General features: G+C 34.0%; 1 protein-coding gene across 1 annotated transcript in view; it reads right to left on the minus strand.

Annotated features, from left to right (window-relative positions):
* The window catches only part of EYS (eyes shut homolog), a 1,637,266-nt gene that overhangs the window by 980,434 nt on the left and 639,990 nt on the right, over nt 1–16,842 (minus strand). The window lies entirely within an intron of this gene.

Here is a 16,842-nt window from a genome sequence, read left to right on the forward strand (position 1 = left end):
TACAGGTATAATCAACTTTTATTCAGTAAAATTTTCAGCAGAATACATATTTTTATTTTTTTTTACCCCAGATTTTTTACCCCAGATTTCCAATGCAGAGTTATCATTTCAAAATCTTTTACTTTTTCTGAAGAGTTTTATTCCTGATAGTTGAGTAATATTTATAGAAATTTGTCATTATTTAGTTTACATTATAAAGATATTTTCTGAGGCATTAGTGAAGACCTCATGCAGATATCCTTTGGGGGATGTTTGGTATACTTCCATGTATTCTAAATGTTGTATAACTTTTTTTTTAAAATAACTTTTTAAAGATGTTTTGACCTACTGATGGGTAAAGGCATTATACGTATCAATTTTAGGTACAGGATGTCTTCAGTTTGGAGAAATTCATATTCTTGCTTGCTGTTTGCAATTTGGTTGTAGAGAGCTTAAAATCTTCTATATAATAATAACATTAATTATTTTAATTATATCTTGATAATCCTAATGAAGAATCTTACAGGAGTATATTCTTTTCTCTTTTCTAACCTCTTTCTTTATGTTGTAGCTTCTCAATATCATCACTAATTACATTTGGAGCCAGGTAATTGTCTGTCTTGGGGGTTGTTCCATGAATTATAGGATGCTTGGCAGAAATCTTGTCCTCTACCTAATAGATGCTAGTAGCAACCATGTCTATGAGTTTTGATACCAAAACGGTCTCCACACATCACCAAATATGCCCTGGGAAGTAAAAGTGCTGAAGACTGGCAAAACAGACCTCCACAGTTCATGTAAAGAAGAGGCCATATCAAAGCAGGTATAGGAAGGGCAGAAATGCAGTCTGGAGCTCAACAGACCTAGGGGACTGTCCACAGGAAGGTGTGATGACATGAATTTGGGGAAAGGAAAGAAACAGACTCTCACAGCAATCACCCCAAGCACAGGGAACCTGCATGGGGAAGACAAATCCCCAAAACATTTGGTTTTGAAAATCACAGGGGCAATCAGTGAGTTTTTGTGAGTTTTTGCAATCAGTGGAACTTAAAACCAGGAACTTTAAAAATCAGCCAGTTCTACCCTGGAAGAGCCAACAGAGTGATAGGAAACTGAGTCGCCAACCTTAATGGGACAATAAGATAAAGAGGCTCACAGAAATATAGCATAGAAGCAGTTTGAAAAATATCTGTAGTATAGATGATGGAGATTTGTTTACTAATTCAGAGTGCCCGCTGGAGAGGCAGGGATCATTGGGAGACTTTTCCAAGACAAAAGAACTGTCTGGCTCCATACCCCTACCCCAATACCCTCCAGCCTGGATACATGGATGCCTGTGGGAACCAGCTCTGTGCCAACACTCACTACTTTACTTGCTCATAGTATGCTTCCCCCCAAGAAAAGACCCCTCCAGCCAAACTTCTACTTCATGTCACCTCCCACGGCAGACTCATGCAAATCTTGCTAACATTGTTTGCCCTGTCCTCTTATTCTCCTTTGGAACTGCCCCCTTCAATATGCCCTTGGCAGGACCGTATCTAAAGTGGTGCACAAGCCTGGTCATGTGCAAGCAGCCCTCACAGGAGCCAGCACCACTCTGAAATGATTCCTACCCTGGGGAGAGGGAAAGATAACCACACACATACCAGTCCCACTAGGCCCCAGCAGTAGGCTGGGAATAAACATCTGGTTTGACTGCAGACCCTGCCCACCAATGAAGCTCCTCAGGGGACAATACAGGAAAGGTGCCCTGTAGTTTGGTCAGACAGCAGCTCAGAAATACTCCTGGTACGACCCATCACATCAGTAAGAGAAAAGATTAAAAAAAACCAACGTGATCATTTAAATAGATGCAGAAAAAGCATTTGACAAAGTACAATATTCATTCATGATATAAACCCTCAACAAATAGATTTAGAAGGGATGTACTTTATCACAGTAAAGGCCATATATGAAAAACCCATAGCTAACACCATACCTAATGGTGAAAACCTGACAGCTTTCCTCCTAAAATCAGGAACAAGAGAGGGATGTCCGCTGTCACCATTTTTATTCAAGATAGTACTGGAAGTCCTAGCCACAGCAATCAGATAAGAAAAAGAAAGAAAAGGCATCCAGATTGGTAAGGAAGTGAAACTCTCACTATTCGCTGATCAATGATACTATCTATAGAAAACCTGAAAAACTCCACCAAAAAACTATTAGAACAGTAAGTGAACTCAGTAAGGTCACAGGATATAAAATCAATATACTAAAATACTTTGCATTTCTGTACACTACTAATGAAGCAGCAGAAAGAGAAATTAAGAAAACAATCACATTTGCAAGTGACCAAAAATATTAACATAGCTAGAAATAAACTTAACTCTGGAGCTGAAAGACCTGTACTCTAAAAATCATGAAACACTGATGAAAGAAACTGCAGACAATACAAATAAATGAAACACAATTCTGTGCTCATAGATTGGAAGAAGAATTTTGTTAAAATGTCCATACCACCCAAAGCAATCTACAGATTTAATGCAATGCATATGAAAATATCAAGAACATTTTCCACAGAACTAGAACAAATAATACTGAAATTTGTATGGAACTAGAAAAGATCTCGAATAGCTAAAGTGATCTTGAAAAACAAGAATAAAACTAAGTATCACAATCCCAGATTTCAGGATATACTACAAAGCTACAGCAATCAAAATAGTAGGTACTGCACAAAAACAGACACATAGATAATGGAACAGAATAGAGAATCAGAAACCCATGCTTATATGATTACTTAATCTACAATAAACAGGGCAAGAATATACAATGGGGACAAGACAGTCTCTAACAAATGGCAAGCTACATGACAGCTATGTGAAAAATAATGGACAACTGGAAAACTGGACAGCTACATGAAAAATAATGAAATGGAACCATCTTCTTACACTATACACACAAATAAACTCAAAATAGATTAAATACCTAAATGTGAGACTTGAAATCATAAAAGTCCCAGATGAAAACATAAGCAGTCATTTCTTTGACATGAGTCATTGACACATATTTATTTTTTTAAGGTATGTCTCCCTAGGCAAGAGAAACAAAATAAAAAATGAACGATTGGGACTACAGCAAAATTTTCCTTCTTTACAGCAAAGGAAACAATCAACAAAACTAAAAGACAGCCTACTGAATTGGAGAAAAAATTTGCAAATAGCATATTTGAGAAGGAGTTAATGTTCAAAACATAAAGAACTTATACAATTCAACACCAAAAACCCAAAAACAAATTCAAGTAATCCAATTAAAAATGGGCAGAAGACATGAACAGAAATTTCTCCAAAGAAGACAGATAGACGGCCAGCAGACACATAAAAAGATTTTCAAAATAATTAATCATGAGGGAAATGCAAATTAAAACTACAATGAGATACCCCTTCACACCTGTTAGAATGGCTAGAATCAAAAACATAAGAAACAAGTTGTTGTCAAGGATGCGATGAAAAAGCAACCTTTGTGCACTGTAGGTAGGAATGCAAACTGGGGAATTCACTTTAGAAAAAGGTATGGAGATTCCTCAAAAAATTAAAAATAGAACTACCGTATGATCCAGTAATTCCACTACTGGGTATTGACTCAAATAATATGAAACACTACTTTGAATTATTGCAGCATTATTTAAAATAGCCAAATTATAGATACAGCCCACTTGTCCATCAATTGATGAATAGATAAAGATGTGGCATATATAAAAAATGGAATACTATTCAGTCATAAAACCGAATGAAATGTTGCCATTTGCAACAACAGGGTTGGAGCTGAAGAGCATAGTCCTAAGCAAAATAAGTCAGTCAGGATATTTCATTCATATGTGGAATTTAGGAAACAAAGCAAAGAAAAAAAGAGACCAACCAAAAAAGAGACTCTAACTACGAACTATGAACAAACAAATGGTTACCAGAGGTGTGTGTGTGTTTGGGGGGGTGTGAAATAGAAGGGGATTAAGAGTACACTTATCTTGATGAGCAGAGAGTAATAGATGGAACTGTTGAATCACTATATTGTACACTTGAAACTATGTATATTGTATACTTGAAACTGTGTTAACTATACCAAAATTAAAATTTTTGAAAAGACCAGAAAAAGAGAGAGAGAGGGAGAGAGAGAGGAAGAAACACACACACACACACACACACACACACACACGAATAAAATATACTCCTCACTGAAATTTGGGAAATCTCAAACATTCATGAAGTTAGCTGAAAGAAATTAACGAAGTTAAAATAAATTTTAACAGGTCTATTACATGATATGTAAAACTCTTAAATTCTTTTTGTAAAGCTAGCATGAAACTGAAGCTAAATTCAGTGTGTACTCTTCACAGTAAAAGACAAATCAAGGGTTATCTGGAATTCTATCAAATATGTAACAACTATAAAATTTTAAAATATTGTCTTGCAAAAATTTTCTTTTGAAAATTTATACAGAGAATTAGTCTTTTGATTTCCTTTCACCAATGTTTTAAAGTTATTTTCTAAGGATGAATTCATGAGAAAATAAATGAACATAAATTTACTTCTCAAGTAACAGTCTAAGTTGTGAAATCAAAAAAGGAAACCAAGGGAATAAAATATTTTGAAGTTTGCTTTTCTTCTGCCATAGTTGATTTGTAAAATCCATATGATTTTTATTAATCAAATCTATTGATTCTGAGTGTAAATGGTCCTTATGTCTCAAGATGTTGGAATGCTTCTTATGGAATGACAAGTTATCACAAGGAGAGGACAGGAGTGACTCCAAGGTAGAGTTGCTAGATTTATAGCACAAAAAACCCCCCAAAAAACAAAAAACAAACACGATGCTCAGTTAAAATAGATTTTTAAGTAAGTGATGATAGTTTTAGTATAGGTGTTTCCTAAATTTGTGTGTGTTCTTCTTATTGATCTAAAATTACTATACACATTATGCTGATACACAGAGACCAATTACAAAATCTGTCCTATGTAGATAAAATCAGAATTCAACATTCTTCCAATGATTATGCCAACTAAAAACATACACATCTGGTCAATGACTACAGCAGAAAAAACAATTACTGTAATTTTTTACCTAACCAAGACTTCTGTTCTTCATTAGAATAAACTTTTGTCCTTCATTAGAGTCATCAAAAACGGTCAGCAAATTTAAAAACCTTTAATAATCCAAAGTGTTTAACATCCAAACTCTAAAATGTCCCCAAAGTAGGTTTGAACTTTGTGTACCTCCGTTCTGCTTTTGGAAGCCATGTTCAGCCAATATTTCCCAAACTGGCAATCATTTGAAAGGCAAATTCTTTGAAGAAACAAATTTAAACAAAATATCACTTGAAAATGTTGTCTGCATGATGAAAAGATTATAGGTACATTATCTTACAAAGTTCAGTTTTATATAAAAAATATTATGATATTTACCATAAAATTTATGGTTTGGGGGTCATTTTTATATTTGTATTTAATATTGATTATATAAATATAAAACTGCTTTTAACATTCTTAATATTATTTGTGATATCTTCTTAATCAAATTTCTGAGTTTTGCCTTTATTTTATTGCATTATCTTTCTGTTCTTTCTATATAACCAATTTTTTTACTTTTTCTCTAATTTCCTTAAAGTTACTATTTTTTCTAATTATTGAGTTAAATACTTGTTTTGCTGGTTATATATACTTCATGTTTTCTAACATGTGCTGTAAAGAATATAAATTTCACTTTCTATAATATTGTTTTACATGTACCCAAACATCTATATATAATATTAATTTTTATTTTTATTTTGTCAAACTGTGAGAAGTATTTTTAACTCCCTTCTTTTAGTCATGATTAATATTACCGCACTGTGACTACTTATCTTACTTATTATCTTTCTTTCACTAAAACATAAGCTCCTTGATAGTAGGACTTTTTGTCTGCTTTGTTCATTGTTTTATCCTCTCAGTCAAAAGAGAACCTGGAACATAATAAATCTCAGTAATTACTTATTTGGTTCTAGAGGTTTTAGCTGACTTGAACTAATGAACTAGTTTTTATATTATTAATTTCTTCACATGGATTCTATAATCAATGATGGTGTAAATTGAGCCACCATATACTTTTTGCACAGGCTGGAATCTTCGATTTATCACTGTTTTTCCCCTCATCTATATTCTTTTCATGGACACGAAGTTCTTTTATTATTAATATTACTCAGTTTGTGGCGTAAAGTGTTTCTAGGTTTCCTTTCACAGATGGTGCAGACCCTAGGGAATCATTTGCATCATGGTCCTTTTTCTTTCTGACTTGGGAAGACCCTAACTGTCTTCTATGCCTATGAATTAGTAAAATCTTAGACTGCAATTTCTAGAGAACATACACATAAATATTTGTTAACATATAAATACTTAAGTTGTCAATATTTTAGCTGGACTTCACAGCTTATCTTTAATTGCCTTTTCCATTTCTAGCCCCTGGCAGTTTCTACTTCTTTCTTTTGAGTTTGGCTACATTTTAAAATTTCCTTTATTATGTTTTATCTAGCATGTATATGTGGTTGTGCTAGTATTTCTTGTTGAAAGCTCACAAGCTTTCTTTAGATAAGTCTTGATTTAAATCGAATGTACTCAGGTTGCTGACCTAAGAACTGTTCTGTTTCCTTAAGGAAAATGTACACAAATTAAAGGGTTATCCTCTAAAAGCTACCATAACTCTCTTATTTCAGAATTCCTACAGCACTTACTGTTAGACCCATAGATTGAACACCACCAGGTACCAGCTTCTCCTCTCAAACACATTCTTCCTTATTATCATGAAAAAACTATATTTATCCTAATCTAAGATTGTTCTTATAGTCCCAAACTGAACATGTTTCAGCTTTTGTTAGTCTTGACAACTAACATTGCATCATAGCGTGATAACTGCCAGTGTGGCCAAAGCTGAAGTTTTTTAACAGCACATAATTCCATAAATATTTGTTGTACTTATACTATTTGTCAAACATTCTTCGTCATTATGTACTTGCTCGTGCTGAAGATATAGAGCTAAATAAAATAGACAAAGTCCTTACTGTCACGGACCTTATTTTCAAAGGGGGGACAATCAAAAAGGGCAAAGCCGGGCTAACCCAGACACAATTCAGTTCTTCAAAATGTCAGTAACTATTTCAAGAGTTCCTTCTATATTCCAGGGCTACAGTGACCAAGAAAATAAAGAGTTCCGCATAGCTCTTATAGTCAAGTAGGGACAAAAGAAAGGCACTGAGACCGGCACACCACTAAGTAAATAACTATAGGTGTGGGCAGCACAGGCTGAGAAAAATATTATTTTAAAAATTCTAGCAGAATATGATTGGGATTTTACAATGAGCACATCTTACTATTTCTACACTGGCTAAACTGGTTTTGCCTTGGGAGTTGGATATTTTTTTATTGGTTCAACTTTTGAGCATGCGTTCAATCTCCCCCCAGTAGTCTTCAATACTGGTGCCCCAACCTCAAAAAAAAAAAAAAAATACTGGTGCCCCTGCTAAATCATCTTAACTGACCTCCATTTACTAATATTTGTCCTCAGACATTCTAGGCTTAAGAGAATCTGGCCCATGTCTTGCCTATAAATTTAGAATTCTCCCTCAAAACGCATACTTTTCTTAAACATATTTTTGTTTTGTTTTTGTGTGGTTGGTTGTTTTTACTTTCCTTTCCTCAAAGGCCCTTAGTTGGAAGTTCAACCTTCTTTGGAACTCAGCTTCTTTAATGATAAATCCTGGAACTGGTTCTCAAGTTTCTCTACACTCCTTCTGAGGAAATGAGATCCTTTTATATGCTGTCAAGAAGGTTTGCTGACTTCATGCTTGGCTTTCAACTGCTTGTTAATCACACTCAGCCTTTTCTTTTTAATCCTTTGTCTAGATGTCAATAGAGTTTGGCAATAGCATACAACCAGTTGCCTTTGGTAGTATTATTTCCCTCATGATTTTCAACATTGGACCGGTTATTAGATTCATCTTTCTCTGATATACCATCCCAATTTATTACCAGTGAAATTTAAATGATTTGGCCACTTTCTTATGCCGGGCTATCTGTGGTCCATCTTGCCAGTGGTGGGGTACTCACTGCCAGCTAGACAGTGGGTGATCTAGTTCAAAAAACATTTTATCACTTGGTTTCTCATCCCGACACAACCTATCATAGTTTGGGTCATTTACTTCATTATCACACATGATTGATAGCTTGGGTGGACTAAAATTTGAATACCATTCTTTTCTAAGATTTGGTAACCATTTTTCCCTTAACTTATGATTTTCAATATTAGGCATTAGAATTTTACTGATCCTTTTTTATGCCATTTTTAAAAGTTCTGGGTGTGTGTGTATATATATATATATATCCTGGGGGTGTGTATATATATATATGTGTGTGTGTGTGTGTAATAAAATATATATATATTTTGTCTTAAAATAGGATCATCTTATCAATCTTTTTTTTAATCTCTGATTTTCTGAAAATTTCTAAATGGTCTTATGTTTTAATTAATTTTTCTAGGTCCTGGTTGAGCCCTTCCCAATCTACAAATGGATGCATGGACTTCAGTTCTCAGAAATGGTATTGAAATGTTCCATTATTAATTTTCTCCTCTCAGTTATTTCCATGAGTATTGAAAATCAAATGTTGGATTACCTGAAACTTTTACTAATTTACTCATCTGTTCCTTTCATTTCACATCATTGTATTTTTCTGGGAGGAGAGAGTGTCTCCTTTTTGGGAAACTTAATTTTACCATTCAAACTTTCCCTTTAATTTTTAATTTCTTCTATGATTTTTTTTAAAGTTTCCTCAAGCTCTTTTTATGTTCTTTGTTTTTAGTTTTCATAGTTTGTTGTTTTTTGGTTGTTCTTTTGAGTGGATGTATATGTTGGTTGCTTCTCTGAGATTATCAGTTATAGTTTTGAAGCTTTTTTTTTTTTTTTTTTTCTGCTCCTGCATGCCTTCAATTCCTCTGAGTTCCTCTTTAATGTTTCTTTGTTTGATCCCTTTTATGTTAAATTTCTCTAGATGTCTAGTGATCCTTATCTGTCTGATCCTATTTAGGAGTGAGGCACTAAATATCAGGTTGGAAGCTTGCTATGTATTTGCAAATTTTAAGGGTCAGGTATAGATGAAGGTGACTAAGGAGGATATGACTATTTCACCAGGATCTCTAACAGTTAATATGTCCTTCCCAGGGAGGGAGGATTGGTGTTATCTGTAGTCTGGAAATTATGAGTCTGAGTGTCTGTGATCTGGCCGCTGAGTAGAAACAGGGGTTTGGACCCTCACCATTTAATGTATAGATATTCATTATTCTCTAGTTTCAGCAAGATAGTTTCCACTTGAGTAGAGCTTACCGCTCACAATTCCAAATTCCTTCTGTTTTAACCTTTCTAGAGAGTAGATTTTCATTCTGTCTAGTTGTGCACATGTTGTGTGGAGCAGGGTTACAGGGAATAACCAGGTACTTGGAAAGGGGAGTATGTACAGGGTTTTAAATGCCTCTAATAGTTGGGGTACCTGGGTATCTCAGTCAGGTGAGCATCAACTTTGTTTTGGCTCAGGTTGTGATCTCACTGGTCTTGATCTCATGGGTCAAGCACTCAGTAGGAGGTCTGCCTGAGGACTCTCTCCCTCTGCCCCTCCCACCAGTCATGAGCACCCTCTTTGTCTCTCAAACAAGTAAGTAAGGCTTTATAAGTAAATATATAAAGCCTTCTAACAGTGACATTCAAGAACTTTCTTTTGTCAATTCCATTTAACCTTGCCTTCACAGGTAGCAAATGCTTCCAATTCTTCATCCTTTTAAGCATATTTTAGTGGCATTTGTTTCTTAATTTCTCCTCCTATAGTCACTTTCTTTTGTTTGCAAAATAAACAGCAAATTAGCAGCTTTCATCATTCAATTAACATCTTTTTTTCTTGTGATGTCTTGTGTTGTGTCTTTGCTCTATGGAATTACGTCTTTAAAAAAAAATCCCTTATATGGTTATTTTAGTAGTGTTTGTGCAATTTGCAGTGATGAAGATATGTTTGCTCAAGCCGCTATGTATAACCAAAAGTCCATAACTTGCCTTGAAAAGTGACCGCATTGGTGAGTCTCTTGTTCAGCTATCATATTCAGTTATTCTACTTTATTTTATTTTTTTTCCTAAAGATATTTATTTATTTATTTATTTGAGAGAGAAAGAGGGAACAGGCACCTGCACATGCATAAGCAGGGGGAGGGGCAGAGGGAGAAGGAGACTCCCCACTGAGTAGGAAGCCTGAGGGGAAAGATTCAGGGCTGATGAGGGGTCTAATCCCAGAACCCTGAGATTATGACCTGAGCAGAAGGCAGAGACTTCACCAACTGAGCCAACCAGGTGTCCTAGCTGTTCTACTTCAATTTAAACACAGAAATATATTTCCAGTCAGCCTGTTAATCTCCTCCATTCCATGTGCTAATATGCCATTATATAATTTCAAGACACTATAATATTTGACCCGAGTTACATTTCTCATCTTGTCCTAACAAATTCCATTCCTCAATTGCAACAAATACATTTATCTTTCTAAAATATAAACATGACTATGGCATCTTCTTTCTCAAAAACTTTTAACAATTCCTCTAAATCGTAAGAATAGTGTCTAAAATTCTTAATGGTACACACAAAGTGCTTAATAATCTAACTCTCAGCCACTCCTGCACTTGATTCCACTCAGAAACCATCCCTTTGCCTTTCTCAACCAGATGAATATGAACATGGTGCCAACACACACACACATATACACACACATACATATATGCTCATATGCTCCATGAATATTAAGCTATTTTCAGTGCTATAAATATTCACAATTTTCTTCTACCTACCCTGATTCCTCTATCAAAATTATATTTTCCTTCATAGTCTCCATATTGTAGTTTAGCGGTAACTCATACCAAGACATTTTTCCTGACTCTGAATTAAAGGATTTCCCTTCATGGTACTCTCTTTTTAGCCCAAAGTGTCATTTACTCCATTGCATTATTTTCTTCTCTCTCTAGACTGTTTGCTGTGCTTTACTGCCAAGATTAAGCTCTTTAAGATGCTTATATATTTCCTATATTCAATTTTAATTCCTGACACACTAGCTAACACATAGCCTATACTCAATAAGTACTTGGAAAAAAAAATCCAAAAACAACTATAAGTGCCAAAACTAGGGGAATGTGAATAATCTTTGTTATGATTAGTTTGTGGGGAGAAACAACTTGTCATTGATTCATTCTTTGTTTTTTATGAAGAAGCTATAACTAAAAACTCCTGACACAAAACAAATAATGAGTCATTTATCATCACATTGATTTTCTCTTTAGATTCTCTCTCTCCCTCTCTCTTTTTTTTTTAACAAAAAGTTTATCTTCTAGAAGACACTAAAGGAGACCTTTTCACTTTGCTTTATGGGTTTTATATGTAAAAACAAGTAAGAGGGAAAGAACAAAGTTTGTGTTTAGTCACCAAAACAAATGCAAAAATATGGCAGAAACAGTAGAATAAAGCCTTTAAAGAGATTTTTGACTTTAGGGCATGAAAGGGTATAATTATTTATAGCACTTAAGTGGTGATATAGATTAAATGAGAATTACAAATTCAAAGTTAGTTTAATCATAAGAGATGAAGAAGAAAAATATGGCTGCACCTCATTATCAATTAGCAATCTCCTGATAAGCTGCAAGAAAGAAGATAATAAATATATGACTATTCTACAAGTTAAACAAGTGTACGGGAAAGCAATACAGTTAAAGGGATTTTACAATTAATCTGTGGCTCTGAAAGCAAGACAAGTTGAAATAGATCCTTCAGTGAAGACTTTAAATATCAGAGTAAAATCACCCTACTGCAGTATCACTAAGGCAAATGTGGAGAAAGGAACCACGAATGAGATCACATTTTATTTTCAACTGTTTCTTACTGCTATGCAAGGCTTAACTTGTAAAAGGTTTATCATTTCAAAGATCCAATTGCTGGTATCTCACTGAAAGTCAAAGCAAGAGCAAAATGACACATTCTCAAGAGGCATTTTTTTCTTTATTATTCTCCCTTTTTATTTATTTATTTCTGCCTTTTTCTTAATAAAAGAAGAAAGAAAATGGAAGGGGAAAATATGACTCCACAGTTTAAAAACATCCTGTATTAGATTTTTAGATTTTATTTGTAAATTGATGACCGATGTTTTATATGCAGTTTTTTCACATGCTAGAAACATCAGATTTAACTTAACTCTGTTTATGCTTTCTCTTTTTCCTATAAATATAAGCCTAAGAGAGTTTTCATGGATTACAGTTTCTCCCATTCTCCTTTCATCATAGTTCATTGTTTTGCATAATGTAGGAGAAAGCTATATAACATACCAGTCTCTTTTAGTATAAGGCCAGGAGAAATACATAAACCTTACAAGTCTTATAAAACACTTCCAAGATAACTCTGCAAGAAAAAAAAAATACTGTTTTTTATATTGCTTTTTAAGTTGGTAAATAAATGTTATTGAAGTAATAATATTAAAATGGCTAAGGTGAGTTTTAAGTTGGTACGTAAATGTCATTGAAATAATAATTTTAAGAAATTAGGTGTTCATTCCTTAGAACCTAAAATTTATGTTTATGCACAACAGCATTCCTACAGAAAGGACATTGAGAACTATGTACCATAAAGATTTTCCAGTTCTTGCTAATTGAGAAAAGTAAATTTAAAATTTTTAGGAGGAAACTTCATGACAGCATAGGAATAGATTACACAATGCAATATTTTCATGAGTTATTTAAGATTATACTTACATCTTAAGCATTTAGCTAGATAGAAATGTGTAACCAAAGAGAAAACTTAGACAATCTGTAACTTTGAATTAGTGATGATTTAATTGGTAGCAGTAACTACGGATATTTTTTGTCTTATTTTGTGTTTAAAATTGTCTTAAACCTGCATAAAAATATAAACTAATAATTATAGTTAATTTCTTCAAATACTAACTTCAATGTGCTCCAAGCTTAAGACCTATTTAAAGGAAAGGCTATTCTCATATTCTAACATGTTGTACTGATTTATGTTCAATATCATTTGAATAACTAAACATAAAACATGTTAAAAACTCTATATATTTATAGTTTTCATTGAACTATATGACCAGAGAGAAGTTTTAAAAGAGGACTCACAGAATTACAAAGCTAGTAAAGTTTAAATTAACAGTAATTTTATATGATTGACAACATTGTTTGCTGAATCGTTCCCACTGGATGTAACATGACTATGATACTCACCATTGTCATGCATATTCAATGTTGCTCAGCCCATCTACACTCCTCTTTGCTCTATAATGACTCAATTCTTTCACACTTTTGTGTTCAAATTACTATAAAATCTTCGCTCATCCTGCTATAATATGATGTCAGGTGGCTATCACTTGGCTCCAATTCCAAATATACAAAATAACCCTGCCCAAATTATTTTCTATTAATCTCTGATAATGAAAGTAATACTACTAGGCTACCATGTAATGAGAAACAGAAAGGTGTATGTAAGCCATAAATTCTGTGCCAGTACCTAATTACACACATTCACAATCCAAATAACTAGGAAATAATTTGTGTTTTGAGGTATTGATAAGTATTAAAATATAAAATTAAGATCAATACTATGGAGAGTTTTTAGACATGAAGTATATGTCTATGGTCCCTAGTCTGGAAAACACTACCAAAGAGACACCCTAAGGGTTAGATCCTACAAAGTTACACAATAGCAAAATGTGAAAAGGTAGTTAATTTTTATGCCTTATACTAATTTCTATGATTAGAGTGAGATCATTTGCCTCTGAAAAATTAACAAAAGATAACAGATATAGAATTATACCTGAAGTGCTAAAGCACGGGGAAATTTAAATATTTTAAGGAGTTAATGTTTTCGATTCAGCAAAACTGGTGTGTACCTTTGAACCAAAAATTTATTTCATATAGTGTGCTATTAAATTTAGAATGTTAGAACAAGGAGTTCCCAAAGGGGGCATATATATATTTATATATATATAAATGTTTAGCAATTATCTAAATATCCAGGATATGCAGAGACATGTAAATCTGTAATTATCCTGAAGCAAAAATTTATTCATGAATAACTCAAAAACGATATATGGAAGTCACTTAGATAATAAATATGTTTGACTGGTTTTTCAACATTTGCCCCGCTGCTTATCATTACATGATCTTAAAAAGAATGCCACCTCTTAGTACTAGTTATAAGGATAAGCGGTAAATGGAGAGTCCGAAAAGGAAATGGTTCTTTACTAGACAATAATTATGTAAATATCTTAGGCCTTGAGTTTACTGTGTAAAGCAGTTAATTCTATTTTTTTAGGTACATTTTACAACTTTGAGGGGTAAAGTATATAAAATACTTGCAAATTAAAAAAGCAAAAAACCGATTGATATAACAATTGATACAATTGAGGGGACGCCCTGATATGGAGGATCATAAGTGATCAGTGAATAATGTACAAGAACTGGGTCTGTTTAGTAGCTGAAAAAAAATGCTCAAATGTATATTTAACAATTTTATTTAAGTGCGGTTTTAATAGAGTGTTATAAATTAACTGTTGCAGATGTTAACTAGATCCTGTTCTAGACATGATAAAAAATACATTAACTTTGATAGCTACTTTTCATTTTATTTATGGTCTCAAGTTCAATGGCTTTAATTTCATGAGTAAATATTCTAGTGAATGTTTTTACTCATAGTTGTGTCCAGTCACTAGAATAAATTTTCCCTTCCTCACCTGTTTTATTATATTAATTCCAACTCTTTTTATTTCATGCAATAGGCAACTTACATAATCCCCATAGCTATGATATTTTGAAAGCATATTACAGGATAAATAATTGGGATATAGACTTGCATTATTTTGTTCTACACACACACACACCAAACATTCATTCTCTTCTGCACTTAGAACTTTTATACTACAGGGACAGAAGTAGAAGTTGGCTTTTATTTTTAAAGAATACAGAGTATGATATTTGGGTTTCCTGGGAGAAATGTAAACCAGGCAAAGAAAAAGAGCAAGATGAAGGGCAGTGTTGACGATAGAGGAGTAAATATCTCAAATATAAAAAAGAAACACAATTCTTGATGGGGGGGTATATCTATAGTATTCTCTAGCAGGGCATGTTGTCCTTCTATGCTGGGGTTGTAGAGTAGAGTGGATTTGATTCAGAAAAAAATAAAGAATATGCCACTTCTTACAAACATATACACACTTACATCTGCTATGTATAAGTAATTCATCCAGGATTGCTAAGAGATTGCAGTCTGGGCATATGCATAGTCTAATGGTAGCAATCTATAGAAACGAAGCAAGATGGTTTTCAGACAAGAGTGTTGACCCAGTCACAGTATGGCAAACAGGGAGGAGTCTGGACTCTGAGAAGTAACTACTGATTTAGAATATACCACTAGTCTATACCTAAACCAAAGCTGATTTAAAAATGCTTCTGTGATAAAGAAAATAGAATAAAGAGAAAACAAGCATACATCTGGATGGTACTGAGTGAAATAAAGGAGACTATGAAATGCTTCTGAAAATCCATTCTGTATCCAAGTCACATAATAAGTTATTGATATTTTGTCCCATAATGGAAAACTGTGCTTTTTATGTAGAAGCAATTATCCTAGGAATCCATTCAAAGACTCAAATTTATATAGGGCTACTGGCATGGGACATTCATTAAAAGACACACAGGCTTCCAATGAAAGGAATCATAGAATAAATAGTGAGGAAAGAGGTATCTGACTGGTCGTTTTCCCAGTGAGTTGTTTTCCCATTACTCCCAGGAAGGAGAGACTAGCAGTGCATTTTTAAAAGCTCATTAAAGACATAACGTGAGACATGCCAGCAGGGTTAGGAGACAGAAGTTAGAGATTTGGCAGGGCAATCAACCCTTTAAAAGGAGAGATTTAATGTGACCCCAAGTTATCTGATACAAAATTGAATTTCAGGTTCTGAAAATACTAGGGACCCACCCTATTCCCTCCAAGTTCCATGGAGAAATGGCACAACTATGGAAGCAGATAGCAGCCTGATACACACAGATGGTACCTTCTGAGGTGTCCAAACTGCCAATTCTGGCCAAGTGTTGCAAAGCCAAGTTAAGCTGCAAAGAGTAGGATTGTTTCTTCTCAAATTAATGATGTAGACTTGACTTTGAATATATTTACTAAAAGAAGAGTACTTTACCTGCCTATCCTACATTCCTTTTAAGCCTAAGATATTTTCATGTGACTCCAGGTTATGTGAGAAATGCCAAGACACATTAATGAAATTCATATTATATCATCCTAGGATTTGAGGCTTGGTGTGCACTTATATTTTAATTTAGAAAAATTAAGCAATTCTTTTTTTTTTAAAGTTTTATTTATTTTAGTAATCTCTACACCCCACATGGAGCTTGAACTCACAATCTCAAGATAGAGAGCTGCATGCTTTTCTGACTGAGCCAGTCAGGTGTTCCAAGTAATTAGTATTTCTTACACTGGGATGTGGTGAGGGATGATTCATGCCACTTACACTTTCATTGTCAATACTCTCCATGTTAGTCACAAACGTAACTGCTTCTCCAAAGCACTGCAGGATTTCAAACAAGGAGAAAAATCTGACGGGAGTTTAGTTCCTAGTGCCTAGCAAATCCTAATTAGGTTGGTCAACATCAGCCAGTTCCACCTTCCAAATACCAAATGTTGTGATACATGCTGTGTAGGGAAGCAAGCAATTGGCCAAAAGAAAGAAGTACTAGGATCAGATGCAAGAAAAGAAAACAAAGTGAACCTGGCAA

The sequence above is a fragment of the Mustela erminea genome, chromosome 4, assembly GCF_009829155.1.
Source record: "Mustela erminea isolate mMusErm1 chromosome 4, mMusErm1.Pri, whole genome shotgun sequence".
Classification (NCBI taxonomy): domain Eukaryota; kingdom Metazoa; phylum Chordata; class Mammalia; order Carnivora; family Mustelidae; genus Mustela; species Mustela erminea.